General features: G+C 37.8%; 1 protein-coding gene across 7 annotated transcripts in view; it reads right to left on the reverse strand.

The window, feature by feature from the left end:
* ZMYND11 (zinc finger MYND-type containing 11) overlaps positions 1-26,682 on the reverse strand; it is a 135,060-nt gene that overhangs the window by 99,197 nt on the left and 9,181 nt on the right. The window contains exon 1 of one of the 7 annotated variants that reach the window (XM_067542685.1): positions 14,627-14,691. The exons of the other annotated variants lie outside the window; for them this stretch is intronic. The gene's annotated coding sequence lies outside the window, so the exon portion shown is untranslated. Of the gene's footprint in view, positions 1-14,626; positions 14,692-26,682 lie in introns of those variants that run through there. 7 annotated transcript variants of the gene reach the window in all.

Raw genomic sequence — 26,682 nt, forward strand, 5'->3', positions numbered from 1 at the left:
CTAGGGGTTTATACCAGTATAACTATATCAGTAAAAATTAAAAAATCATACATCTGACCAGTCTAGGTATACTTTTCTAGGCCAAACCTAAGAGTTTACAAGATCACTCCTTTATTCTGCAGTGTCCCCACTGAATTAGTACTACATACAAGCACAAACACACAACAAAAAAAGAAGTCTGAAGAAAGGGAAAAAACAGACTGCTGTGGAGCAGCTCAAAAAAAAATTTTTTTAAATGTAGGCTGGCTTCAAATAATGCAACCCAGTGCTACAGCCAAAAGCATGAAGACTGTTGTAGAAGAATGGCTACAGGGCAAAAGAATACAATCATGATTTGAAAACACATTCTTATAACACAAGGTTAAACTAAGACTCTCAGAATTATAACCATGTCAGGTTATTATTTTTAATTTTTGATATGATAACAGGATGTCTGGAAAGAACAGGATGTAGGAATTCAGGGTGGGGTTGCACACTAGGTTCCATATCGCCAACAGGAAATGGACTCTGATCTGGGGCTTCAATAAGAGTATTATATTGATCTAAAAATCATTGGCTTCTTCATTATGAGGTCTAATACAGGACAATCTTTTCAAGGTTCAGATCAACTTACATTTTTTTCATATTGGGACACACACACAGTTATTCTAAAATGCAATTAAAACAGCCCTACAAAACTGCATTTAAATTATATTATCTCTGTGACCCAAAATAGCAATAAAGGTTCAACTGTTAAGAATACAGTGGAACAAACTAATGCCACAAAAATAAGCACTATAAAAACAAAAACGATTCCAGTGGAAAACAAATAGGTACCTTTGTGACCTCTTTTCTTCACGTGTGAGAGGTTTACCACCCTCTCTTATTTTACAGAAGAAAAGTTCAAGTAAAGGAGCTTTAAGCTGTTGTGTTGAAAAAGCTAAAATGCCAGAGATTGCCTTTACCACTCCGACCTTCAGTATGGCAAGAAAAGGGAGAGGAGACAAAGGAGCGGGGGAGGAAAGACCAACACTGTAGATTCTCAGATTGCGGACCTGCCTGTTAAGAAAAGGAATTGTCATCCTGCTATGTGAGCAACCAGGGCACAAAATTTTAAAATAGGTGAGAGGTTTTGTTATTGTTGATTTGAGGTTTTGAGGGGGGAAGAGGGTTAATTTATATGACAGAATTTCCTATGATAAAATAATCATTCATTTTGTGAGGAAGAGTCTGGGTGTGTGTTTTGACAATTTATTAATCCTCTCTACGCATATAATCAGGAGGGGCTTTAAGAAACTGATACATCCAAATATAATTATTTTCAAGTGTTCTGCAATCAAAAACAAAAGGTGTTGGAACATCTCAAATACAACAAAATACAACTTCCTTAAATGAAGCTGATCGCTGAAATACCCTTTCAGAATGATTTAAGCATGTCTAGAAATCATTTCCATGAAAGTCATGCATATAAGGTGGAAGGAAAAAGGACTGGGCTTCTATTTTCTGGAATTATTTTAATAGCAAACTTTCCATTATAATTGCTATAAATCAGTGTCATACAATGGGTAGCATCTAAGAGAAATTAACCTTGATATAAATTAGAATTATTGAGAATTACAATAATTTTAAGAGTCTGACCTTCTGGCTGGTTTTGCCATGGAAGACAACTAACAGCTGCCTGCGGGATAGTACTACTGTATACATATTCAAAGAGATTTTTTCTAACTAAGTCGTACACAAAAATGATACAAAGAATCTTTGTACGGAAATATTGTAAAGAAAGTGCCAGAAAGAACACAGGGATAAATTTCCTTCCCAGATGGGTGGATTTGAATAAACACTACTGTCACTATGTTAGTACTGTGATAGACTGCCAATAGACTGCCGACAAGTTAGTATTTCATAACCAAGGCCTTGGGTTCACTACAAAGGTGTGTTCATGTAACGTTAAACTCCTGGCATTATTATGGTTTTAACATATGTCAGCTGGTCAAGGTAAGTTTTAGAGGGCAGATTTTTAAAGGTGCCTGTATATTTGGGTGCCTAAAGATACAGGTTGGAACCTAGTGGGATTTTCATGAACCTCTGGACACGTAACTCCCATTGATTTCAACTAACTTAACTACTTAACCAACTGATTGCCACTTATTAACCTGAATTAATTAACAACTGTAAATGCTAATCTAGAGACTTCATAAACATCTGTGGCTCAGCCTAGGCTAAACAACAGACCTTTAGATCCCAGTACAAAGATCTGTGGACAATCTAGATGAATATGTACAATCGTGTAAGTTAACTAGTTAATAGACAATCAAATAACTCAAGCTAAAACACAACCACAAACTCTAGTCTAGACAGGAAATCACAGCTTTAAAGACTGTCAGGAGAAAATGAGGATGAAAGTTAAGGACTCACATGGGCTTCTGAGTTACTGTGTTATTAACAAAAGGAAAGAATATGATGGAATGGCAAACATATGAGTTCTAGGATCTAAGTAAATAATTGCTTAATTTGCTGTAACGACAAGATTCAGGATTAGTGTACCTAAGCAAGACTAGCTGTAGTTGCAGACCAAGCTATGTTTTATAAGGGGTAGCTTTCATTTACTTTGATTCACTCTTTTTTAAAAAGAACCCCAAACATTGCTTTGTTTATAATTTTTTTAATGTGGCCTCTGATGAGAAATGGAAAGCAAAAGGCTGACTGCCTCCAAAAGATGCTACCTAGACTCTACACTCTGGCCAGTAAGACATGTATGGCCAGATTTTTAAAGGTATTTAGGTTCTTAAAGATGCAGATAGGTGCCTCATGAGATTTTCAAAAGCACCTGGTTGCTTTTAAAAATTCCACTCAGTATCTATCTGCACCTTTATATGTGTAATACCTTTAAAAAATCTGACCCTTAGTGAAAGTCTGGTGATTAGGTGCAGGGGCAGGAATAACAGAATGAAGACTCAGATTGTAACAAACACGTCTATTGAATCCAGAGTAATTAGATAAAGAATAGTATGATTATAACACAGTTTGTCCTGCAAGATGCCAACATCTTCAGCAAGGTGTGCAGAGCCATCCACTGCTACTGACTTTAAAGGGAGTTGAGACTGCTGCTGCCCTTCAGAGATTAAGTCCTAAAACTACAAAGGTATTGCAATTCATAATTTACAAGTACTGTTAATATTATTCAGCTGCCTAGATGCTGGAAGTCTGATGCTGAACTCTGAATTTCTATAAATGTTGCAGTTTTAAGTCATTACAATGCACATTTTTAATTACAGTAATGTCTCAAGAGCTTGTTTGGAAGGAGGGAAGGGGAAGAGCAGAATCGAGAAAACTATTATATAAAATATAATATATAAAATATAATAATTAATTAGTTTTAATTTTTAACTATTGATATCCCATTTGGACTCCAGTCCCGTCCCGTCCCATTCTCCTCCCCCTCCCCCCCCCCCCCCCCCCCCCGACAGACAACAACAGGATCTTCTGTCCTCTGAATACTGAGTTCAAGAACACAGCAGGAAATGAAACTACTTTAACAATAGATTTATAGTAATGTCCTTGGAAATATAGCTCATCATCAAAATACTGTCTAGTTTTTTACAATACAGCATGTCATTTTTGCTTATATCAGGGCAAAAGAGAATTAAAAATGCAGTGTCTTCCTTTTGTTTTACTGAACAATGAAATAATTTTATGATATAAAAAAGATTCCATATTTTAAAAAAGATACTCATTTGTATGTCAGCTTCCATAACAGAATTTAGAGGAAAAGAATTAGATATTAAATCCTTTTAAAAAGCAAAACTTAATTATGCCTCCAATGACCTTCAACTCTTGGCGAAACTGGCACCACTCTTTTTTAATTAGTTACACAAAGCTCTTTGGATTAGTTAAAAGAGCTTTTCAACTGGTGCCGGGATGACTATTTAAATGTGTTTAAAAAAAGGAAATGTAAATGATCTTTTCCCAATATATAACTGCCCTACTGTGAAAATGAATGGCATTTTAAGAGTGAAGGGGTCCAAAGCCTTTTCTTATTAGTGCATTATTAGAAGAGTTCAGAAATAGTGGTGTTCTATAGCTTCCAAGTTACAGTTTGACGGAATTCTGCCCTCACAGTTCCATGCATGCAACTACATTAAAATCAATATAAGAGCAGAACAAGTGGAACCCAGTAATGTTTGTGAGGTACCTAAATACTAACTACACCCTAGTAAAGCACAAAAATAAACGTGGCAGATTATAAATGGCCCTTACTCAGGTATGCAAGGTGAAAGAGAAGCTTGCATGCTCAGGCCACGCAAGGACATATTAAAATTGCACTCACTATGCCCAGGACACTGTGTTTCTGTGGTGTTCTCCTGGGGGTACTAAGTGCTCCCAAGCGCAGTGACTACACTAAGATGAGCACAGGGTGTTACAAGGATAAATATATTAAACACTGTGAGGTGCTCAGAAACTGCAGTAGGAGAGGTCATGTAAGTACTACAGACATAGACAGACAGACAGACAGACAGGAGCAGCCTGAAATATCCTAAAGGATAGTGAGGCCTGAACACTGTCCCTGTGTACCAGCTCATTCAGAGGAGTTATTGCCATTCATCCACCATTGCATAATGATCCTCCATACTGCCCCGCACTTAGGCCAGTGGTGAAGTCCCACAGTTCAGCTTATACCTGGGTAAATTCAGACAATACATTCAATAGGAGTTGCAGCCGGGTAATGGAAGGTCGAGGTGGGATCAAAGTTAGAGAGTATTATTTAGAAATCAGGAGAATATTTAATTTCAGATGCTCCTGGACATTACTTCTAGAAAAAATGTCATGTAAGAATTAAGACCAAATGAATTAGGAACTGATCGGCAGCAACCACTATTTCTGTACTCTAATAAAATAATCATCAATTTCATAGAGCTTTTGATTAGATCTCAAAACACTTAACATTGGACAAGCATTATTATACTCATTTTAAATTAGGGGAAACTGAGGCTCAGAAAGATTAAGTGATTTGCCCAGGTCACACAGCGAGTAACCAGTTGAGCCAGATATAGAACCCGAGTCTCTTGCCCTATCCATTGCTGGACTACACTGCCTTCTTTCTCCCTTCAAGGAACTATAAAGAAAGGGTGGCTGCACTTTTGTATCAGAGCCATATCATAGTTATGATTGTCATTAAAAAACACAAGTGAAGAAATACCTCGGACAGACATATCAGTATAACTTTTAAAATCATTTCCTGTTAAGAATTCCACAGTTTACAATTCTATTTCTAGGATTAGTTTCCTGTCTTTTCCCCAACTTGTAAAAATCAATATTTTCATTTCAAAATGATAGCAGATGAAGAGACACTATTTTATATATAGTGGCTAACCTGCTGAAGGGTCAGCTTATTCAGTGAAACTGACATTTTACCACCGCTGCTCCAAGACTCAGTCATACTAATAATAATTAAACAGTTTTTATAAATCAGCGTATTAGGTAAAGGAAGAAGCGGGCAGAGCTGAAGGGATGCACACAGTGTAAAACCCGCACTCAACAGACATATCAGCTAAGAGCTTGCTATAATGTTTAACCAAACAGAGGAAAAGAAATCCAAAAGAAAGCTATATAACAAGTTGTTGTTGTTGTTGTTGTTTTTGACAGATAAGTACAAAAATAATAGAAATAAGACAATGCAATATTTCCAGGAAAAATTATAGTCACCCAATATAATTTTACATCTATTAATATATGCCAGTAAACCAGACTAAGGAATAAGTCTGGTCATAAACTGGTCATAAAGGAAAAACAGATCCACAATCTTTGTAATTTAAGTATCCAAAAACATCACATAAACTGCCTCAACCATGCAGACAGGATTTTAAGACTTTTATGTCTCAGATTAACAAAATTCAAATATACCTGACAAAGACAAAGTTAATAGTAAAGGTGGGTACTGTGTGGAATAGCAGGTAAAACAAAATACTGACATGAAGGACTGTCCATCTACCTTCGTATTTTATACTGCCACCCATGGCTGCAGTAATTGTAGCACTTTCCACATAAAATTAATAGCATTAGCAACATTTAATGGATGGATTTAATGGAGTCTCTGGCACTACTTTTTGGGGATACAAATTCTGCTTGGAAAAAACTCTGCATGGAGTGGGGGGGCGGTGTTTTTTGGGGGAGGGGAGCACAGGTTGGGTAACAGAAAGGGAAATTAAGCAATCTGTTAAAACATCTCTCTTCCCTTGATAATCTCTTGTTTCTGTTTGGGACCCTATAAGGTGTTGTGAGCCCTCAACTTTAACGGAGCTGAGAATAATCAGCACCTTGCAAGGTGAGGCCCGATAAAAGTAACAAGGCTTTTTACATATCAAGTTCAGCTTTACTTTTACTAGATCTTGTCCTATGTAGGAGCAATAGCCCTGAATCAGATTCTATAAAACAGAGAGAAGAGAAATTTTATTTCTGTTCCATTTGTCCAGCATTTTTTTTAAAGCAGTTTCTCAGTCTCGAAAGAGGAGAACATCAAGGGTTGCTTCATTTTCCTTTTGTAATCCATCACATCAGAACGATTTTTTTACCTTTTATTCCACCACCCCTATAGCTCTTTCTATGCAGCCTATTGCCATGGTATTTAAGTACCATATTTATATGGTTCTCTGATTAGTCTGTTTGGTTATTTTATCCATTTTCCCACCAAAGACAGCTAATGAGCCTTCAGTTCTGTTAGACTTTATGCTGATCTACTCCAATCTACTCCCTGTCCTCAACTCATTGTGTCCTCATCTGAATGAAGTTCCCTGGCTGTATTTCATGTTCCTGCAATTTTGGAAAAGGAACTGAGCCCCAAGCATGGGACACTTCCTTGTTGATCTCCTTTGGTTTAGTTGTTTTTTACTCCCCTTTCCTTTCATGTTTAACAGCTTTTACAATACAGGGGATATAGGCCCTGCTCTTTCCTCATATGGAAGCTGGAGGCAGAGAGAGATGGCAGAACCCTTGAGAAGCCTGTGCTAAGGGAAAAAGAGCCCAAAGATTTGACAAAAAAGTAAGACCAGCTGATACATTTAATCTACCAAACTTTATTTTTTTTTAAAAATTTGTTTGTTACCCAAACCTTGCAGCATGATCTTAGTGAATAAAATGAACCAGAAAGTGATATTGACTGGAAACTAAAATGAAACTAGTGTATTCTCAGTGACCACACTGAGAAATACAAATATGAAAACAAAGAGAATCATAGGGCTGGAAGAGACCTCAAGAGGTCATCTAGTCCAGTCCCTTGCACTCATGGCAAGACTAAGTAATATCTAGACCATCCCTGACAAGTGTTTGTCTAACCTGCTCTTAAAAAATCTCCAATGATAGAGATTCCACAACCTCCTTAGACAATTTATTCCAGTGATTAACCACCCTGACAGTTAGGAAGTTTTTTCTAATGTCCAACCTAAACCCCCTTGCTGCAGTTTAAGCCCATTGCATCTTGTCCTGTCCTCAGAGGTTAAGAACAATTTTTCTCCCTCCTCCTGGTAACAACCTTTTATGTACTTGAAAGCTGTTATGTCCCATCTCAGTCGTCTCTTCTCCAGGCTAAACAAACCTAGTTCTTTCATTCTTGCCTCATAGGTCATGTTTTCTAGACCTTTGATCATTTTTGTTGCTTTCCTCTGGACTTTCTCCAATTTGTCCACATCTTTCCTGAAATGTGGCGCCCAGAATGTCACAGAACATAGTAAAAAGTAATATGGTATTTGAAATATTTGTGTTTACAATCTAAAGTATTATTCTAGCTTTTGTTTGGTAGTGACCACAAAAGGGAGGGCGTAAAGTAGCTTCAGTTGCTGTGTAATGCCTTGTTTTCATTCACTCATTCTTTTTCAAACACGTCTATTTCTGTTGAAATTAGTCATATTTGATCTCAACCAAAATGTTCTTTAAAAAAAAAAAAAAAAAGTGAGCAGGTATGCATGTGTGTGAGAATTACACAAAGGTGGAGGAGGAAAAAGACAAAAGAACGCCTGACCTGAGAAACGAACTGGGAGATCCTTTTGTAAGTCGCAGAAATAGAGAAATCAGGAACGGAGGAGTTAGGAAGCAGGCAGGATCCAACTGACTTTTCTGCTACTTCCTGACTGGCCTATCTGCAGTTCCTGAGCATCCTAGTTCTGTTCATTCTCTTCTAACAGGGTTTTCGGTGTCTGAACTAGTGCTGCTGCTTATCCGTGTGCCAGGTAGTTTGCTGGCTCTCCTGGGATCTCAGGGTCTTGATACCAGGGATTATAATGTAGCTGGTTGGTAGCTGACAGCAGGCTTCAATAAAGTAACAAATTAATCTGTTTAGGAAGGATTGTCCTGTGGTTAATTCAAGGGACAGAGAGATCGGGTTCTATTCCTGGCTCTGCCACATATCTCCCGTGTGATATTGGACAAGTCATTTAACATATGTAAAACAGGAATTGTGCTTACCTACTTTACTGGAGTATATTCATTAATATCTGTAAAATGTTTTAACATTCTAGAATGGAAAGAACTATATATATGTAAATTATTATCTTCACAGCCCATGTTGGAAAGACAGGTATTTATTGCATGTAAGTGAAAATTCAAAGGGATACTTTTATGTAGCTTCATGTGACAGAGAGATATGATATAATAAGGGAGCATAGTAACTGTCAAAGTATAAGGTCTTGTCTACACTTACAGCTCTGCACTGGCACAGGTACACCAGTGTAGCTGTGCCGCTGTAGCGCTTAGTGAAGATGCTACTTACGTCAATGGAAAAGCTTCTGCCGTTGGCGTAGGTACGCTACCTCCCCGAGAGGTGGTAAATATGTCAACAGGAGAAGCCCTCCCATCAACACAACACTTTCTACACTAGGAATTCGGTCAGTATAATTGCATCGCTGAAAGGTGTGGATTCCACACTCCTGAGCGACACAGTTATACCAACATGAGTTTTCAGTGTAGACCAGAGCTAATTCTCTTAAATATTCTAAACCACAGGCCCTCTCTTTACTGAGATCTGAAACTCTTTGCACCTTTCAATCTACAACCATTTATCATCAGTATTTTAAAAAGTTGTAAATCAATTTCCAAATCTCACTGCAATGAAGGCCTCAGATAGTGAATGTCAGCCCCACGTCAAAGTCATGGCAAAGGGTAAACAATGAAATAAAAACAAAGAAAGAGTAAAATATGCATTAGTTTACCCAGAGGAGAAATAGTCTGTAAAGGATGGGTGAAATAACAGTTTTAAAATAATGGTAAGTTTCAGTTGAGAGTTCCCTCTTGAGAGGTTTTAATGATACTGCTTGTTGTGACTCTCTCTCTCTCAAGTTATTAAGCAGCTTCTCATTCTGGAATAACATTTAATCTTTTTACTATGTACAAACTTTACTATTTGCAATATTGTGGCTTCTTAAAAAGGTAACCCAAAAATAATAATGAGCCTTCTTGTTTAAGGTTGCTATAATCCAAACACATTTGTATCTTCCCTACTGTTTAAAGCACATCAACTACCTGAAGCCTAGCCATTTTAGAAAAACAAACAAAACCAGTAAGTTTTTGTGTAGTACATCTGCCTCCGAATCCTCCCCTGCTTATATTTGTGCCTTCACAATTATATTCTTATTTTTATCAAATACTTCTCTTTTCCTTCCTGCCCACACAGAAATGCATCGCTCCTATATACAACATTTCCTTTCTTCTAGCAAGAAGATCCATAGATCCTAAGCAATGTATTTTCAGCCAGTTCTGATCAGACCAGACCTCTTCATCACTGGTAAAATGGAAGTATCTGCCCGATCTAAGGTATGCATATGGCCCCCATTAAAATAGTATCCAAGAGATTCAATCTTTGTTTTATTCTATTTTTATGTCTTTGTCCTGTCAACACCACTGTGAGGCATAGAAGTGCTATTATTCCCATTCTATAGATGGGGAACAGAGGCACGGAAAGACAAGGTCACACAGGAAGTTTGTGGTAGAGTGGGAAATTGAATGTGGGTATCCTGAGTAGCACCCTATCCACTGGATCATCCTTGCCCCCTGAAGATCCCACCAGTTTGACCACTTCCACAGTTGCTACTTTAGACAAAATTAAATGGTTCTGATTTAGGATTCAGGTAAAGTGAATAGGAAGACTTCTCTAATACGCAGTTCACTGCAGTGCAAATGATTTCTTGTAATCACAGAATAGGTAGGATTGGAAGGGACCTTGATAAGTCATCTAGTCCAGTCTCCTGCACTGAGGCAGGACTATGTATTATCTAGACAAGTGGTTCCCAACCTTTTTGAGTAAAAGCCCCATTAGTTAACACTAGGTAAAACACACACACCCCACCCTCCCCGCACCAACCAGAAACACATATAACCCCTATAAACAAATATAATGATAATAACAACACTAAATCACATTAATAATAATAATAAATTACTCTTACATGAGTAAGAAGCTAAGCCTATCCTGGAGCAGCTGTCACTGCGCGCCCCGCCTCTTCCCGTCCCTCATGGATTGAGGGTAATGGAGGCAGGCTCCGGCGAGTTGGCCAGGGCTGCTGCAGGCCTCCACCAGCACGGAGCTGCTCTGTTCCAGCCAGGTGCCCAGCCAGTGCAGGGCTGGGGGCGGTTGCTCCTCTGCTCCGGCCGGAGAGGAGGTTGGGGCTGCTGCTCCCCCAGAGGGTTTGCTCTTCTACTCCTGCCAGTGCAGAGCTCAAGGTTGCTGTGCCCAGCGCAGAGCTTAGGGGGCTAACTTACCTCAATTATTACTGAAGCCTCCTGGACCTCCTATAATCTTTGGCAAACCTCCCTCCCCCAAGGTTGGGAACCACTGATCTAGACCAGTGGTTCTCGGCCCGCAAACTGCTTGAGGACCAATCAGCACACAGCTGCGGCCCATGTGAAAGTCTCAAGGCCATACAGGTAGTATATATATTGTGTGGATGTGGCCCACATAACACAGAGAGAGCTGCATATGCAACCCACAATGGTAAATAGGTTGAGAACCACTGATCTAGACCATCCCTGGCAAGTTGTTGTCTAACCTATTCTTAAACACCTTCAGTAACACAAATTCCACAACTTCCCTAGGTAATTTGTTCCAGTGCCTAACTACTCCTAGAGTTAGAAAGTTTTTCCTAATGTCTAACCTAAACCACGCCTGTTGCAATTTAAGTCCATTACTTCTTGTCCTGCCCGCAAAAGTTAAGGAGAACAATTTATCACCCTTCTTTTTTATAACAACCTTTTAAATAGTTGAAGACTATTATCATGTCCCTCCTCAATCTTCTCTTCTCCAAACTAAACAAATGCAATTTTTCCATTTTCCCCCCTAAGTCATGTTTTCTAGACCTTTAATAATTTTTTATGGTTTCCTCTGAACTTTCTCCAAAATATGGTGCCCAGAATTGGACACAATACTCCAGCTGAGCATGACAATCCTTACCCCACATTCACCCTTTTTACAGGACTATGTTAAATGTTGTACAAAGCATACTGTACAAGGTATCATTTGAAAACTCATGATTTGCTAAATCATTATTGTCCTGGTAAAATATGTGTGGCAACATTGTATGTAAATATGTAAGCTTCCACTGCATGATATTACCAAAACATGTTTCAGCATGTTCTGGAGAGCAATCACAAATAAGATCCACAGAGACAAAGGCTAGCCAATGCCTCAGCCAGGTGTCATTGAGATCAAATGGACCATCACCTGATTAAGTGGCCACTCCAGCAGGAGAGAGGTGTGGCCAAAAAAAAATCTACATTTGGATGAAGAAGCACCTTAACATTCCTTGTCACAGAGACTCTGTCTCCTGAACATCAGCTGGAGAGAATTCTCAGGCAAGAGAATGGGCTATAAGAGGAGAGGGCAGATGCCCAAATCATCTCTCCCTTGCTCTCTACCCATGGTATCATCAACCCCTGAAGAACAAAAGAAGCAGCATTGGACTGGGGGGGAGATCCTGACTAAAAGAGGTTCAGCGAGTAAGACTGCTAGAACATGTGGTGAGAGAGATCTTTGCTTTGTATTCATTTAGCTTGTTCAGTTAGATGCTAGTTGCATTTTACCTTTTATTTCCTTGTAAGCAATTCTGACTTCTATGCCTCATTACTTGTAGTGACTTAAAACCTATCTTCCTTTAGTTAATATATTTGTTTTGTTGTTTTATCTAAACCAGTGTGTTTGGATTAAAATGTTTGGGAAACTCCATTTGGCATAACAAGATATGTGCACATCATTTTCTATTAATAAATGATGGACTTCATATGAACTTGTATTGTCCAGGAGGGTGCGGAGCACAAGATGCACATTTCTGGAGGAAAGTCTGGGAATGAGAATTAGCTGGTGTTGCCCTGCAGTGTAATTCATGAGTGGCTGACTATACCACTCATATAGCTTAGCTGGGAGTGATTTACATGCTGGAGGCTGTGTGACAGCAGACCAGGAGTGATTGCTCTCACAGCGAGGCAGTGTAAAAGGCAACCCAGGTTAGAGAACTGAGGGGACACAGCTGTCCATCCATCCAGACTGTACGTTGGGTAATGTCACACTGAGGCCTTATCAGTGCGGACTAGAGTGGAAGAATTATTTCTCATGTCTTGCTTACAATACTCTTGCTAATACAGCCAAGAATAATGTTTCCTTTTTTTGCAACAGTATTACATTGCTGAGTCATATTTAGTTTGTGATCCACTGTATCCCCCCAGAACCTTTTCTGTCATACTCCTTCCTAGGCAGTCCTTTCCCATTTTGCATGTGTGCAACTGATTATTCCTTGCTTAGTACTTTGCATTTGTCCTTACTGAATTTCATCCTATTTACTTCAGACCATTTTTCCAGTCTGTCAGCATAATTTTGAATTCTAATCCTGTCCACCAAAGTGCTTGCAACCCCTCCAAGTTTGATATAATCTGCAAACGTTATAAGCATACTCTGTGCCTTTGAACAGAACCAGACCCAGGACAGATCCCTGTAGAGGTCACTCGATATGCCCTTCCAGGTTGACTGTGAACTCGAAGAAGAACCAAATATATGCAGAAGTACCTGCTGTTTACTTTCTTAGCTTTCTCCTTTCAAAGTCCATGCAGCTAAGTTAGATCTTTGTAGGTTTTTCATGTATAATAGGACCCTGTGATAACAGGTCCCTTCTGTGAGGAAAGGAGAAGATAGGTGGTATGGTTCTCTCACTGATCAGGCTGGAAAAACAAGGTCTTTGTGGCTAGTGATGGGCATACAGTACATGATCTTTTCATGCATGTGTGACAGATCTCATTAAGATTGGCATTGGTGGTCATAATGGATCTGTTTGATTCTGAGATTCAGTATCTAGCGCTGACCTTCAGCCAGCAATAAAAAGACCTGGCTACCTTCTGAGGAAGAGTAGCAGAAATCCTCACTCTCCTTTGGTACTTTAGCACTTTGCCTAGGGTCTGCAGGAGACCAGAGTCTTTACCATTTTGTCTGATACCAGTTCTTCTTCCAAACAGACTGACTGGAAGGACTGAGAGCCAGAGAGGGAGATTTGACAGTGCTGACTTCTTATTTTTGAGAGAATTTTCTATACCTTTTACTTTCTCTGAGAGATTCCCTTTGCGACTCATGGTTTCTTTCTCTTGTCCAAGACAGCAGATCTGCAGTAGAGATGTATCTTAAGCCTGGTGGTTCTGAAACTGAGGGTAGGCTAATTAGTTCCTCGGAGGCACTAATCTCCACCTACTGAGATCAGGAGCAATCCCTACCTGAGCTAGGTGCAGCAAGTAGTTTAAGGGAGATGAACTCCCTGCATAAAGGGTTTACTCCAACTGTTGGTATAAGTGGAATGTTGGGGGAGAGCAAATGACAAAACTTGGGTCAGGACACCCATTCCTACCCTCTACACTATCCACAAAGAAGCTGCTCTTGTCTCCTTAATTCTGTGGCTAGTTATGGAAAGGCAGGGATGGCAATGATGGGGCAGTGTGGTCAAGCCACACTGGCCAGTGGTGCATAATCAGATGGCCTATTGAGGTATTTATTCCATGTGCTGTTTCATTTGAGCCTTTCCCTGCACTGAATCAGGGCTGAGGATGGTCTTGGTGAACCCTGGCCAGCATTCAGTTCAATGGACCAACCCAGCACTTTATAAAAAAGAGAAAAGATCCCCATGTGTACACTCCAGTACAGAGAAAAACAACATGAGCAAATTTTCATTCTTTGGTTTGTCACTCTTGGTGAACCAGTGGTAAGCCTCAGAAGCCAAAAGCAAGGGAGTAAAGGATGTCACTAAGAAACCCTGCCAGCCTGCCAAAATCTGACTCACACAGCTCAAGGATTCTGTTCAGGTTCAGGAAGGTTTTTTCTTCCATACATCAAGTGCCCTTAAACAGAAAGGATTGTAAAAACCTGCCTAAAGTTAATGACATAGATCAGAACAGCAGCTACAGCACCGGATTGGGACCCAGAAGATTTGGAGTCTATTCCCTACTCTGCCACTGGCACACTGGGTGACCTCAGACAAGTCACATCACCTCTCCAAGCCTCAGTTTCCACAACTGTAAAATGGTGATAACAATACTGACCTCCTTTGTAAAGTGCGTGGAGATCTACAGATAAGAACTGTTATATTTATTATTACCAGGTGTATCTATTTATTATTATTAAAGGTTGGAGCCTCACCCACTCTTCTAGTGTCTGACAGGTCTGCCTCCTAAACTCAAAGTTGGCTGCAGAGTTGATCCATTATTTAGAATCCACAGACCTTCCTGCACAGAAGAAAAGGGGAAATTGACTGACAGTGTAGAAAAAAAGAGTTAAACTAACTAGATACAGAAAATGCAGAAAAAGGGGCAGATTTGCAAATGTTTTAGGTGCCTAAAGATGCAGACAGGTCCCTCGTGGGATTTACAAAAGCACCTAAGCAAAGAAGATGCCTCACTCTCATTGATATCAATGGAAGTTACATACCTAACTTGTTGAGGCAATTTCTGTATCTTTAGGAGCTTAAATACCTTTGGAAAAATTGGCCTCAAGTAAACAAACTGAAAAGACAAATAGCTTTGTTCTCTAATCTCTTTCAGTTTAAGCAATCTTAGGTTACTTGTAATCATATTAGGTGAAGTATTTTTAGACAGAAATGTGATTTCTAAATTGACATTGTCTGTTCTAAATTGATACTGTCTCTTCTAAATTCTAATTAAATCCATTGCTGTCAGCTCCACTCTGGTAATTTTTTCTATTAAAAAACATTTTACTTAATCAGCACGCCACTATTCTGAACACGTTTACTGTTCAATCCATTTAAATTTACAGTTCAATGTAAAATATAAATGTTTCTGGAGATCATCCAGTTCAGATTGATAAAGCCAGGATATAGTAATTAGCCTGTTAGCTAATGTGGCAGTACTCTGTTCTGCAGTGCTAAAGGTTCAAGATCCAAAATCCTGCCAATGATGCATGATGGGACAAGTGGTGGGGGAGAAGGGGGAGATGTTACAATTGTACGTAACAGAATATGTTTTATGGATTTGATGCAGGGACAGCTGAGTAAAATTCTATGGCCTTTGTTATGGAGGAGGATGTCAGACTACATCATAATGGTTCCTTCTGGCCTTAAACTCTATTAATGTTACTACTGCATACACAGAAGCTGAATTCAAAATATCCACGCCTGAAATTCTAAAATAACATCAATGAAATTTTAGCCTGAAAGATGGCAAGTATTTTTTTAAAGCAATCGAAAGAAGACCATCAGCTTTCAAAACTTGTGTTTTTCTTAAATTTTTCTTTGGGGTTTGCATTGATATTCATCACCATATAATCTGGACAGCTCCTAGATTAGTAGATTCATGGATTTAAAGGGGAAAATATCATCTACTCTGACCTCTTGCATAATACAAGCATAGAATTTCACACAAGAATTCCTGCAGTGGAGTGAATTATTCTCTACTATGTAAGCAAACACTATTGAGCCCCATAATTTATGGTTGAGCTAGAGTATATGTTCTAGACACCCAATCTACATTTAAAGACCCCAAGTGCTGGAGATTTACAACTAATACATTGATGCAACAACGTCCTTAGTGGACTTCATGAAGTCACTGGTTCTTCTGCCATTCCTGGTTTTAGGAAGCTCTGCCTAAGGTAGGTCAGGAGTATCAAACTCATTCAGTCTCAAAGACCAAATTCCATGTTAAATTATGATCCATGGGTCAGAGTATGCATTTAAGACTTCAGACTCCTCTCAATGCACAGTAATCTCCCATTGGGAGATTCATAGAAAAATCAAGGGAAACCTGGACTGTAGGTAGTAACCAAATTATTAGGAATTTGTGAATTCAGCATCTTATTGTTGCATTCAGCATCACTTAGCAGAAAAATAGGCTCCCCTTCTTGGCTACTGAAATCTCTGCCCTTTGTTTCTCTTCCTTTCCCCATTCACAGTTATTCTCCCTTTTCCCAGCATGTGACCCTTTGCATTTCCCTCCCTAAAGCAACTCCAAATTCCAACCTCCTCCTTTGGGCTTCACTCCCATCCTCTTCCCCATTCCAACTGAAAAATTATCAGCAATAAAAAAGTCAATATTGACACTGAAATGGCAGCACTGCATTTTGGAATTTACACCCTAATGAAATTATTAAGGGACAAAATAATTCACACTTCTCAGTCATTGTTTGAGGCTATCTGTACACTTACTCTGGGTTCGCAGCTGAAAGTTTTTCTTCACGTCTATTAGGGCTAGATATTTCATTTAAAAAAAAGAGAGAGAGAAAAAGAAAGGAAGGAAGCAGATTTTGGACAAGCTGAACATGTTATGCAAGGCACAGAAGTACCAGAGCTCGTCAAAACTCAGAACTTTCATTTTTACAGGAAATTGACATTTTGAACTTTGTTTTTGTACCAAATCATTAAGTGTAGTTGCTACTTAGTACTGATTGAAATCTGTTATCTTCTTTTCTAGATCAAAGTGTCAAACTGTTCAGTTACAAGACAGTTAGCAGACACTGATCTAGAAAAGATGTTTCAATCAGTACTAAATAGCAAGTGCCCTTAATGATTGTTTAAACTAAAATAATATAAAAAAATATAAAAATTAATCGAATATTTTGAGTATTATGTCTTTTCGCAGAACAGGACATGACACGAGCAGTGTATAACATAATATGTCATGATATATGACTTGACATGTTATATACTACTGACATCTCATGAAATAATGAGAAAATAATAAGTGACATGAAAAGAGAAAATGAAATAAATCTTGAAACAAAAATTTCACTTTGGACATTTCAAAATTTTCTCTAAACAAAATTTTCAAAAACAAAAATAGCACTATGCTGGCAAAATCTGGTTCTGCCAAAAATTTTATTGAAATCTGAACAATTTGAGGGAATTTTTTGGTTCAGTTAAAATGGCATTTTTCAATGGAAAGCAGTTTCAACAAACAATTTCCAACAAACTCTAAAAAATACATAAAATGGGCCAGGTTCCACCTGTGGACTATACGTCTGACATCCCTGCAATAATGTGTGAAGTTTTTCTGGAAGGGTACAGAGACAGTTGTCCTAAATGTCATTCTGATTAGGAGAAGAACCTTAATAAAAGAGGAAAGAGGTACAATACGGTCTAAAGGGAGATTAGCCTAAATTCCTCTTTAAATTAATTTCACAAATTACAAATGATTAAGGCTGTAAGGAAATTGGATGCTTCAATTTTGTTCTGGAAATCACAATTTTTAACACATACTATAACTTTTTATAGTTGCTGCAAATTTGAATGGCATTGTGACCCTGTGTGCCAGATCACAATGCCACTCACTCAAATTTGGCAACTTGTTTCTATTTTGTGTGTGTATGTGTTTGGTTTTTTTAACAGTACTTGAACTGACCACACTAAAACCAAAACTTTAACCAAATTATAGTTGCAACTTTTGAACCAAAATAATCTAAACCTTCTTATAGCCTTACAAATAATGTAATGGTATTAATACAGAGTAGAGTTAACTCACAGCTTTAATTGCTCACAGATTTTCTAATTCAGATGTTAGAAATAACCATAATTTCCTCAGATCAGCCCCCCTTTCCTTCTCTGTATGTGTCAGAATTTCCCCTCCACCCATTTGTTGCTGTAGGAATACCTACAGCAGGTTGTTCCTGTTACTATTTAAACAAGAGTCTTTATAAAACAAACTGAGTAGCAGATCATGCAATCAGTCTTTGTATACAGAAGAAGAGGGACGTTCTGTGCCAGAACTTGATTGCCATGTGCAGGTCTGAGATAGCCTATATCCCATTCATATGCAACACCCATATAATTTGACTTTTTTTTCTTGTTGATGTACATGTAAAATCCATATCCAGCTCCTTTATAAAGCTCTGGATCAAACCGCTATCATTAAATGAATGTGCGCCCTGTGCAAAAAGCCAACATACACATTTTCAAATCTTAGTTTCATAGAAAGATTACTGTAAGGAAAAGAATCAAATACTTTTAAATATAATATGGGAATCATTTCACCCATCAATAAAATATAGCCACAGTGCACAAGACAATGTATCATTTCTTTAACAATGCACACTACACAACAAATTAGGCCAGTAAGTGAAGAATTTTGTGAAACTTCTACACATTTTCAAAGCACTGTGTAACTACACCACTACACCTATACCTTCATTTCTTCCTTCAACGCTCCAGCTCTATGTAAGCGTCTCTCCTGACTGCTGCCTCGCTCTTTTACCTCTATGCATTATGTCATGCCTGCTCCTTTTACACTTGGAAAAGGTCCCCATGTATAGTAAGCAGCCTCTTTCTTTTACTTCAAAAGCTCTGAAAACCCACCTGTTCTATGAAGCCTATTTGAATATGTTCCACTTTGCATTCTTTGTACTGAAGCCATTCATAGATGAAGACTGTAAATTATTCGGGATAGGGATTTTGTTCTTTGTTTAACATGCACTATTATTTTATAAACTGCAATGTACATATGCATAGCTGGGTAAATAAATAACTGTGATAATATCCAGTTGAAATTGCAGGGAGAACTTAGGTAGGCAGAATGTAATTATACAAATTGGAACTTGACCAGGATACCAAGGCTAACATCCTATTCTTGAAGAAAGTGTCAGGGGACCTTTAAAACAGCAGTGATTAGGCAACATGCTTTACATAACTAAATAAATATATACTATAAAACTGAGTTCAGAAGTATCTAACACTGTTTCACTATCTAACATGACTGTGAGGGGTGCTGAAGTCTCATTAGCAGCTGCCATTTTAGTGATATATCCCATCAGACTTATGTTGTAGTGTGTGAAACACAGGAAGTGAAGGTCAGTATTTAAATGCAGGTGAAAAAGCTATCCTAAAGTTTGACATTCTTCCAGAAAATTGGGGGTTCCTTTAATAATAGCTATTAGGCTGTTCTATAGTGATGTTTGGCAGTCCAGATAATTTCATTAATTCAGTGGAATTTGGAAGAAATGCTCAAAACCACAAAGCTGTAATTTCAAACAGTGAAGAGCACTTTTGTTTCCTAAGTTTAGCAACAGAAGTGTGGATGTATTTGATATCCTTTGTAATTATGTACATAATTTAATGCATTTGTTTGATAATATTCTGAGCATCTCAACAACAAAGATGTCACGCTGAACAAGTGACACTTGTTACTCTTCCAAATGTGAAAGTCTCCATTGTTCAAGCCATACCTAAATCAATAAAACACACTTTCAGCTGAAAATACATATAAGCTCTTAATGTCACTCAACAACCAAAAGCTCCTAAACCTATTTAGAGAGAGATTTTCCCACTAGGCAAAATGTCCAAATATATCAGTCATACAAAAATTTACTTTTACTACCACCTATTTCTCATTTCTTTAGCTACTTGTTAATTAGCAGGCACGAACCTCTGTGTTTAGCAATGGTTTTCTTCCTTATTGCTCATCTTCTAGACTTGCATTCCCCAGCTGAAATCCCTATTTTCTGGAAGAAGCATACAAAAGCTGTCTGGCAGATTCTTCTGATATCATGTATCAAAAATGAAAGTTAAAAGAAAACTACAGACTGGATTGATAGTAGATTAATACAATGAGGCAGCAGTGCTGTTGATATAATATTCATTGAATAATTTGATGAATTTAGTAAAATATTTCAAATGAAATGGACAAGGCTATGAGACCACAGTTATATAAGCAAACAACTATTTTGTGTGAATCTGACCTAGAAAACACTGAGTGTAAAATTGGCTCTAAATAATCAATAAATCTTTCTTTCATTAAAAAAATACTTTCATATCTTTTCAAATATAAAAGCCAAACAAGACAATGCAAAGAGAAACTTTAACTGAACAATCAAATCTAACTCCCTCAGTTAGATAAAACCAAGGTATTTTTTAAATCTGGGATCTGGGCTTACGATTTTAAAAAATTGCCTCCATTTTCATGCTTACAAACTTCACACAGTTGTGGGTACAATTAATGCCACATGGATGTCTAGTTACATGATTTAATTGTGATAACCTACATACACAGAAACAGAGAACCTGCTAAAGTAAGATTAAAAATCAGGCTTTTTGTTTGCTATCCCTTATTTTTCTTTCCAATATACTTTCTTCTCTGCACTTTTGTACAACAGAAAGCCGTGAACAAATATAAAATATTATATAACTATAGCTTTATATTGTACTTAGCTTTATATTTTTTCTTATTTCACTGTAATTGATATGTTGTTTTCTTTACATAATAAAGAGTTAACCCTTTTACAAAAACAGACCTTTAGAAGCTAGTAAGTCAGATTTTATAACTAAACCCAACCATGTCCCATAGGCAGTTTACCTAGCTGCAGTAATTTTACACAATCTAATTGCTGGATCAATACAACTTGAATTAAATCCAAGCCTAAGATTTTACAAAACCTAGTATATTAAAAGAAATAGTTTTTATGATATTTTATATTTCATCAAAAATAGATGTATTTGATTTAAACATTCCTCTTACAACTGTTAGCAACATAATATTGCAGCATTGTTCTAGTGCATGGGGATTAATGAGTTTATTTTCATTGTGCAAGCATGGGACTACAGTCTGCACCCTCATACACAGAATAATCCCGTGGAAGAAAACAGCATAGTGAAGTACTGCTCAGTGTGAGTAAGGGTGGTAGATATTGGTCCTTAGTGTATAGCATGAGGCAGAAAAAAAATGAGATTAACATTGCTTTAATCTCATATGTGAACATTAACACTGATGCATACTATTTAAAATATATGATTTTAACCCCTCTCTCTTCATATAATCACTCTCTCACACATACACTCACTCACTCTTCCCCCCCACACTTTCACTCCACTGCATGTACCTATGACATTCTCTATTTTTATACACTCCTGGATTTTCTAGGCCAAATTTTCTGCTGGTGTAAACTGATGTTGCTACATTGAAGCTCACAGAGCTATACCAATTTACATGAGCAGAGAATCTGACCCTCCTCTTTCTCACTCTCCTTTGACACATTCACCTGGACCATCTTACACAGGTATACTTCATAGCAGATTCTCCCCTTCTTGCTGTCATACACACTTCCAAACTTTTATTCACATATACCAGACAACCACCACACCCTGCCATTAACTCATTACTCAAACCCTCCCAACTCAGTCACACCCTGGATGAAAGCCAGGTGTCTTCTGTTCTCCTTTCTGGGGCTAGGGAGAGGACTGATGCAGCTGAGCTGACAGAGACTGAGTCTGCAGTGGGAGGGTGCAAGGCAGTGGAGCAGGGGTGTTCTGGAACAATATTCAGTTACTCAGGGATGAGAAGGGAAGAGGCTTGGTCCAAAAAAGGATTAAATATTTTAAAAGTACACAAGCTTTGGAAAGGAGAGAAATCCTCTTGCTTCAGGGCAGAAGCCAACTATTAGGGATTAAATGAAATTTTCCCTAAAGGTGTTTTACTCCATACCTGCCTACTGCAAAGTTTTGGGGGGAATTTTCTGGCATCTTCCACTGAGTTTCCAGGTGATGGCCACTATCTGAAAGGAAACAGGACTAACTAGCATGCTAGTCTGATTCATTATGGCAATTCCTATGTTCTTATGAAAGGGGATTCAGGAAGAATTTCTAAATTTCACTCCTCCCCCAAGCCCATGAGCCACTGCACCTGCTCATCTACTCCCTACAGTGTTGAACTGTAAGTACAGCTCCCCTTACAGGCTCCACAGTGCTGCCCAACTGCAGCTGATTACACTTGGTTCACATTTTTCAAGGTTTTCTTTTCAGCCATAAAGATCAGAAGCCTTTATTTTAAAAAGCTTAGGCCTGGCCTACACCTAAAACTTAGGCTGACCTAGCTACATTGCTCAGGGTTATGAAAAATTTCACACTCTGTGCAATGTAGTCAGGTGGACCTCACCCCCCCAGCATAGACACACCTACATCAACAAAAGAATTCTTGTCAACCTAGCTGCCACCTCTCAGAGTGATGGAGTTACTACAATAATTGAAAAAATCCTTTTGTCACTGTCACCAGTGTCTACACTACAGCACTACTTTTAGAGTCTGCAGAAATTGATGTCATTGGTCAAACCTGTCCCCATAGAATGTGTGTGTAAGGTTTTGCAAGACTACTATAAACAATTTTTTGTAGCCATGTTGGTCCCAGGATATTAGAGACACAAGTTGGGTGAGGTAATATCTTTTATTGGACCAACTTCTGTTGGTGAGAGAGATAAGCTTTCCAAAGTTGGTCTAATAAAAGATATTACCTCACCCCCCTCATCTCTTTATTATAAACAACTCAGATAGAGAAGACTAATATGGGGTGGAAGACCTATTGTTTTCAGTATACGTGGAGTTAATTCCCTGCTAATTCATCCTTTTTCTTTAGGTGGCAGGGTTTGAATAGCAATACCAGATCTCAGAACTGTACTCAGTTAGCAGCTAAGAGCCTGACTCCAATCAGGAAACTTTATAAAGAAGTTCCCGGGTAGTCAGAGAAGTGGAAAGAGGGCTGGCAGGAACATGAACTGAGGGGAAAGGCAAAGCCTCTTCTTAAACGTAATTTTCTTTAAAACCATTAACTTTGCGTCATTCTAAGAATAAAAAGATGTGAGCGCTCTACAACTGGAAGCTGCAGTTATTGGATTTTGCTCCTACCCCCCAGCAGGAACAAACTGATCTACTCCTAGGTGTGCTATAGCATAGAACATAATAGCTGGAAGTGATTTGAACTATTTACTTTCTTTCAAATGATTTGTCCATGAAAATACAGTGATCTTCCCCCTACCCTCACTTTTATTCACTGTGTTTAAGTAAATGTAAAAACACTAGATTTTTATACTTGCACCAGTTTTCAAGAAACCAGTCACACTGATCAAGCAGACAGACTACGTGAAGTCAACTTAGGGCAAAGGTACCTCTCCTTCTTCCCCCACACCATCTTTCCAACCCAAACAAAACAAGATGTTAGAAAGCTGTTGTGGGTGGAATAAATATTTTAAAATTCTCATTCAAGAAATGATTTTTCACTGAGCCATGTTATCGTCAACTGTTGGTTGGCACAGACAATAATTCATGATGAAACATCTAATTTCCCAAAAGTTGCTTCAGGTATTTAGCTCCTAGGCATGACCTAACGCCTACATAGAATTCAGATCAACTTAAAGAGACAGTACCAACATGGGTTTTGTGACGGTCACTAACCAAGAAATAAAAATGAAAAGAGAAGATATAGTGCGATTTCAAGGGAGGGTGAATGAGGTAAAGTGCGCTTTGTCACAGAGTAAAATCAGAAGGTGGAAGTAATGGTGTTGTTTCTGAACTCTTTATTAGAGAGTAAGGCCCAATTCTGCACTGAGATCCATGCACAAGTCGTGGGTGAGCCACTTGTCGCCCATATTCAACTTGTGTATTTTGTAGGGTGGTTGGATGCAAGCATCTATCTATTTTGAAGTTAGATAAAAGGGCAGAGTTCAGATTATTTTTGGAATGTGTAAGATCTTATACCTGTACTGGATGTTATTCATACAGTATGAACTGTGAAGGTATTTGAATATTAGTTCTACTTTGCCTCAGCTGTTAATTTCCATTTTTTAAATTTCTGAAGTTTAGCGGTAACATTTCTTGCAATGCATACATTTCAAATTTATTTTTAGCTAGTATCCTTACAAGGTAACAAACTTTGATTTGTCAATAGGGGCCACCCATTATAACAAAAGGCGTATCAGTAAACCAGTTACTTTGAAATCAACAGGATCACTCAGAGTGAGTAAGGTCAATATGAGTAAGGTTTTCAGAATCTTACCCACAGCTAAGAAACATTTAAGGCTGAAAGTGTGTTTAAAGAGTCTCCTAACACAAAGAATTCCATTTTTCTACCTCAAAAAAAAGTGTTAAAAGCATGACTGCCTAGAAATTCCCTCATGCTGTGATCTGAAATTATATAGTTAGATGTATACAAATGAAATATTATACTATTTAACTAATACAAAGGATTTAAACAGTAGTTTAGTCCCAGGGTACATTATGATAAGTCAGTTACAGGTTTCTGCTGGTGTGACATGTTTGAGCTGTAAGATACTTTTATGAATAAAAAGCAAAGTACTATCTTTGTGATTAGAATCTGTTGACTATATGGTATTTTACATTTACTGACCAGACCATGCTTGGCCCAAATGAGGCTGAGCAGAGAGTATGCGGTACCCCACCTGAACTGCTGTGTTAATGCTCTTTCGACTTTTGGTCTAAGTGCTGGAGGAAGTGCAGGTGCCTGGTACTTCCCCTTCTTCCTCCCTCAGAGCAGGTGGGTAAAAAGGGCTGGAACCTTGTTTCTGCCTCCATCACATTCTAGCCCATGAAACTGAGATTGCACAAGGAGGTGATTATGCTACTTCTAGTCAACTGCCATGAACAAATGCAGAGCAAGTGATGAACTAATAATCAGTCACATTTCCTCCCTAAAGCAACTGTAGGTTTCCAACATTATTTACTAATACTTGTACTGTTTTGGTTTTTTTAAAATAAGTAATGGAAAATTGTATGTTAGTTATAGCACAGTGGATATAGAATCCCTTGAAAAGGAAATGGGATTTTATATTCATGGTAATATGGTCTTAACTTTACCTGAATTTATGCAAATTATAAGGAGACAAAGGTGTGGTTCGGGATTCCAATGTGTAACTTTCACGGCATGACAGTAAGTGAAATAAGCATAGAAGACATGCATTAGGCAGCCTCCATTGATAAAGACTGAAAATGTGAAAATTTAACTAATTCCCAATTAAGCTTTTCTCTACTATTTTCCTTATTTACAAATAATGTAATTCTGTATGTATAACATGTACAGGTTATAAGACATTGAGAAAGACAGATAACGATTAAGAAATATAAAGCAAGGAGCCAGAGAATCATACAATTGACTGAAAATGTAAAAATATAGGCCCCAATCCTACAGTGACTTATGTACATGATACACTTTAATCATGTAAAGAGTCCCCTTGAGTTCAAGGAGACTCTCACAAGCTTAAAGCTAAGTATGTGCTTAAGTCTTTTCAGGATCATGGCAACAATTTGTACTACTAATGGTAAACTTCCAGGAAACCTGAGAAATACCTACATGTTATTGGAATATAGTTAAAAGATTAAGATAATGTCATCTTCATAAAAATTAAAAAAAATACACAGAAAAAACATTAACAAAAACTACTGTCATTTTCTTATAGTACTTTAGTTGTAACAAAATATTACTTTATTTATAAAAATATAGATTTATTTTTATTAATGAGTATGGCCCCAATCGTGCAAACATTTATACATGTTTAACTTTAAGAGTGTGATAAGGTCATTGATTACATGCAATAGGTCTCTGAAGCATCAGGGGCTCCATAATGACACTTAATCCCATCCATTAGTTGTTTTCAGATATGAAAACTATTATAATGCAGTGCCCTGTGATTATATTTTATGGAACACAGTTCCTTTGGCTGTGAATATCTCTTCCTTTGTTGTGAATGCAAACTCTGTGTGATTTGCAATTAGTCATTGGGACATTCATCTTTTGTACTGATTACTGAAAAGACAATTAAACAAAAACACATTAGATTAAATCCTGTTTGTATTAAAGTCAATGGGAGTTTTGCCACTGACTTTAATAAGGCCAAAATTTCACTCACCATCCACAATAAAGAAAGAGAACGAGGGCTTAATTCTGAAAGGTGTTAAGCTACTACTGGAAATGAGCACGCCCCACCTAACGCCAATATCTTGCAGGACTGATCCCATAATGTGAATCATAGGACAATTATCATCACAAATATCATTTAAGAGAGCAGAACTTAGCAGATTTTAAAAACTAACCATTCAGAGTTAAAGTGTTCTGCTGTAGTATTAAGTGTGAGCATCTGCTTTTCCCTAAAATGTATCCCACACAATGGAGTCAAACTCGCTCTCTTCCTGTGTTTTTCCTTTATTAACAAAGAAACAATAAAATAAAGTTCAACTTAAGCTTCTCTACAGGCTTGGCTACTCCTTGGGTTTCTAATCACACATCTTGTATCAGTAAACAGCAAACTACAATATAATAACATGTTTATATTTTGGACACATTTAAACATATATTCTGCTACAAAGTAAGTATGAATAGTCTTGTTCACAGAAAATAAGGAGGATTAGATAACTGCCAGGAAATAATAAAGCTATCTTGTCTCTACATTCAGATTTTTCAAAACTGAGTTATAGCTATATT

The sequence above is a fragment of the Emydura macquarii genome, unplaced genomic scaffold, assembly GCF_026122565.2.
Source record: "Emydura macquarii macquarii isolate MOO-44397 ecotype Brisbane River unplaced genomic scaffold, CSIRO-AGI_Emac_v2 contig_719, whole genome shotgun sequence".
NCBI classification, from domain to species: Eukaryota; Metazoa; Chordata; order Testudines; family Chelidae; genus Emydura; species Emydura macquarii.